Source organism: Leuresthes tenuis, unplaced genomic scaffold, assembly GCF_036924035.1.
Source record: "Leuresthes tenuis unplaced genomic scaffold, fLeuTen1.0.hap1 SCAF_19, whole genome shotgun sequence".
NCBI lineage: Eukaryota > Metazoa > Chordata > Actinopteri > Atheriniformes > Atherinopsidae > Leuresthes > Leuresthes tenuis.
In genome coordinates, this window is record NW_027325373.1 from 14,657,251 (window position 1) to 14,661,640 (window position 4,390).

Consider the following 4,390-nt stretch of genomic DNA (forward strand, 5'->3'; position numbering starts at 1 on the left):
TTGGGTGCGGCAAGAACTAATCTACGGCTTACTATTGGTCACCTAGAAGCATGTGACAAAAGCAACCATAGTGATTGGAGCACAAGATATTAGCCCACTCCTTGAAGGGAAGCGAGAGTTGTTTTTTTTTTATTTCTGTGCTAAAACTTAAATTGGGCTAAAAGGTGTGTGGAGTCACATGGTTTCATTTGAACTACATCTTATCCTGATTTATAAATTAAATTTAGATAGATGTTTAGAAAGACATTTGAGTTATTTGTTGTCTTCATAATGCACCAAATGTTTTAAATGGCTGGTATGTCTTGACTGCAGGTCTAACTGAACACCCACTTTTTTTACTAAAGGGCTTTGCTGGTGTAGTATATGCAGAATGTGGTCTGATGTTGTTGCTGAAATAAAGAAGGCCTTCTGTGGAAAATATGTCTCCAAGATGGCGGCATGTTTGAAAATATGTACATATGGTTCAGGATTATTGGTGCCTTCACATGTGTGTAAATTGTCTATGCCACAGCACAGGGTTGTGCTTAGCTTCACTTCATGTATGGATATTGAGGACTTATCACTGACACTGGTTTTCAAAAGTGTTTTTTAACCCATGCAGTGGGATCTCCCCTCTGAAGAGTGTTTGTTTTTAATCGAGGGATGGTTGAGAGTCTAAGATCATGACGATAAATGCCTGATTTTAGGCCTTCTACTTTGTGCCCCAAGATTTCTTGTAATTCTCTAACTCTTTCGATAATATTAAGTACAGTACGGTAGATGGTTAAATCCCCAAATTCTGTGCGATTTTACACTGCAACTGTCTTTCACACAAGGGGAACTCTTCCCACATTTACCTCTAAAATACTCAGGCTTTGGGGTGCTCACTGTATACCCAGTGGCATTACTGACCCATTGCTAATTCATCTAGGTGTTTGCTGTAGGTTGAGTTTGTTTTTCAAACTGTTTTAAAAGGTGCCACTCGGGCAAAGATATTAAGTATATTTTCCCCTCCCCTTCCGCATATTCACTTTAGCCATTGTTCATGCATTCAAAATATATACATATATTATGATAAATTGCAACTATCCTGCAACCATAGAGCTGTTGCACATTTTTACCTGGAGGCCATCTATTTATTGATTTTTAGGTGTGAATCCGGTACATAATTCATAGTAAAATCCGCCTGGATACCCTTAAAGCTGATATTGACAGTTGCTTCACAAATGGTTGGGGGTGAGAGGCTGACAGGTTATAAAAAATGATAAGGCAGGTGGTCCACGTGAATTCCAGGATGCAACTGACAGTGGTTTTAATGTTATGGCTGATCAGTGTACTGTTCATTATGATTAGCACGACTGGACTGAGGAGGAACATGGCAGCCAGGAGGCGTAGTTTCCTTACTTGCTGCAGACCTTAGGTAGGATTTCCTGTGAGACTAACACACTGGCTCTATCTCACAGGTGCAACACATCGGTGGCCTCTTGTGGAAACTTCTTTGTTGCTGAGGTACAAACGCATTCATTTCGTAACTGAAACAGACAAATGGGCACATTTTATGCGCGTCTGGGTCGTGGTTCAACAAACTTTATGACATGTCCTGCATTTAGCACTAGATGGAGCTGCTTTTCCTCTGATGAGTTAGAGGACCTTCATGCAATGCTGAAACTTTCAACTTTAGAAGGGTATGTTCTTTATATTATTTTCATTTATTTATTTTGTTTTCAGACAGCTTTAAAGATATGTTTAATCAAGAGCATGTGGTCATTTTGGAGCACGTTGTCTGTATTGCTATGGGACTGTATTGTAGGACATAGAACAGTGTTTCTGTTATGTTCCCGACCCCATTAATATCCAGTGATGCAGGATCAATGACAGAAAACATTTCAGTAGAATACACCATGGTTCAACAACACCAACACCTCCACCCTCCCTCACACATTTGTATTAGGACTGTGGCTGTTTCAACCTGCTGTGCATAAATAACTGGTCATTGAATGTTTGCTCTACTGCTTCTGGTTTAGGAGAGTAACTTGGCAAATAAGCAATTCTTAATATGAAACATGACGTGCATTTCAGTTCACTTTGCCAACTCACAGAAGAAAGTGGGGAGAGAACTTCTGAGGGAAGAGGCCAGGTGAGGGCTGCAACACAAAGAAAAAGCTAAACAAACTCCTGCTGCTCTGCATCTTTGTGAATATATCTGCAACAAGGGCCTCGTTTCATGACCCACCTTTTTGCTTCAAGGGGGACTGAATTTTACTTCCTGTACTTCTATCATGAGTGGACCATTAGGTTTTAACCTTTGACTCTTGTGGTGTTAATCCTGTTCTATACCAGGCGACACACGTGCACACGCCTCTTGACTGCTACCAGACCAGTACTAGCTCTTCCTGTGTTGTGAATAATTGTGGTCTGCCTTGTAGCATGGATACACCAGCTAGGGACTCTAAATATATCCAACTGGTGTGTCTAAAGAGCACTGGCATGAAGATCATATACTTACACTGGAAATACACACCTTACCATATTACTTTCCCTTTCTATTGTGTGTGCGAATGTTCCTGACACTCAGTCAGTAGATTCATGAGACATTCTTTTCGAAAGCAGCATTAAAATAAGGCTCCCTGCGTGGTGTCTTCACGCCTCTGTGTCAGTCTGCAACTGTTCTGGTGCAGAACCGAAGTAACAGTACAAAGCAGAAGTTTGTGTGCTCACGGAAGAGAGGCAAAGCAAGAAACAGCAGAAAGACAAATAAAAAGACCTACAAAGATGAGAGGCTTTGCTACATGAAATATGTCTTAAAAAATGCTGACCCCTCCGAGTGGCAACAAATCATTTGAGCACCAGTGTTTCGTTTAAGTTTCAGCACACATTCCTGGATCACCTGTTTTCTCTTAGCAGCACATGTCACAGAGTGAGTGAAGATAAACCCAGCTGCTTTCCGTATTCATTTCAGGGAGCACTTGCCATCCCTTTTAACTGCAGCCGGCCTGCGTGTCCAAGCTCTCCAATCATCAGGGGCCGATATGAAAACAAACAATTGATGATGAATGTTGAATATTGTCAGTAAGAACACTGGATATTTTTACTCGCTAAACTTCTGAGCATTTAAGAGTTAACAAAGCTCAGCTGGGCAAGTTAACTTCTTAACAAGTGTTATTGAATGCAAAGATGCAACGGGGGTAGATCGTGATGCAGGTTTATCTCCTGCCAGAAGAAATCTGATTTTTACTCAAAGATGGTATTGTATTGCGCTTGCAGTGCCATGGAAAACCCCTCTCCCTCTTCCTCCTCCTCCTCCTCCTCTGCCTTGCACAATGAGACAAGGGTCAGTCTGTTTTTCCTTTGCTGTGTTTTTGACTCACTTCTCTTTGGTTAAATGTTGTGTAACCTTTGACCCCAAACAGTGACCCTTTAAACCCGCTGGTCCCACCTACACAGTCCCCCCACAGACCATTTAATAAGGTAGCTGACTTTTCACCAGGCTTGTAGCTTGACATTGAAGTCACATCTTCCTCACTCACACAACAAGGAAGTATAGAGAGGGCTTTGAAACAACTCACAGGGAACAGGAGATACAGTAATTCTGATGATGTGGTGATTTTGAGAAAACCCTGAGGATGACTAATGAACTTGTGTCAACTGGCATTTGCACTGTGGTCACTCTTCAGCAGTTGTCTTTTATGGTTTCAGCAACAGTAGAAAAAGAAGTCAGATTCTCTATCTGCAGTGTAAAATAACTCCATATGTAAACATTTATGTATGAATTCAAGACAGTAGGAAAAACTTCTGTGGACTTTTACAGCATGGGTCTCAATATCACATTATTAAAGTCTGATTAGAGGTGCATCAACAAATATTGTGGCCTATTTTATTGTAGGCAGGGCTGCAAGTGGCAGGGCCGTATTCATCATACTTTACAATGTGATGACATGTTATAGGTTCAAATTTTAATGTGCAAGTTAACTGGGTTGCACAACTGTCAAAACTATAGAATAAAGTAGATTAGACATACTTCAGTAACTAAATAAGTAGCAGTTTCTGTAGCATGAAGTACATAGAAGTGTTTAAAAATATGAATAATTGCACTCAGTTATTTTCAGTGTCTGACTTATAGACAGAGACGTTCTTTATGCAGTTGATGAGTTGAGTAATTGTGAGTTTGTTTCTTTAGGGTTTGTGCAGAGCCACCCGTACATTAATAAAACATTGAGTAAAACACCACGTAGGAATATGCCACACGGTTTCAAGAATAGCTCATGCTTTAGAGCAGCGAAAACAAAAGAAAAGACGGGAAAATCAAGGTGAAGAGAGCGAGCGAAATCTGTCTGTGAGCTCTTTGAAGGAGCCCCTCCACCTCCTCCTCGTCCTGCGCCCTCCCCCAGCCTGTCGATATCACAGCCCGGAG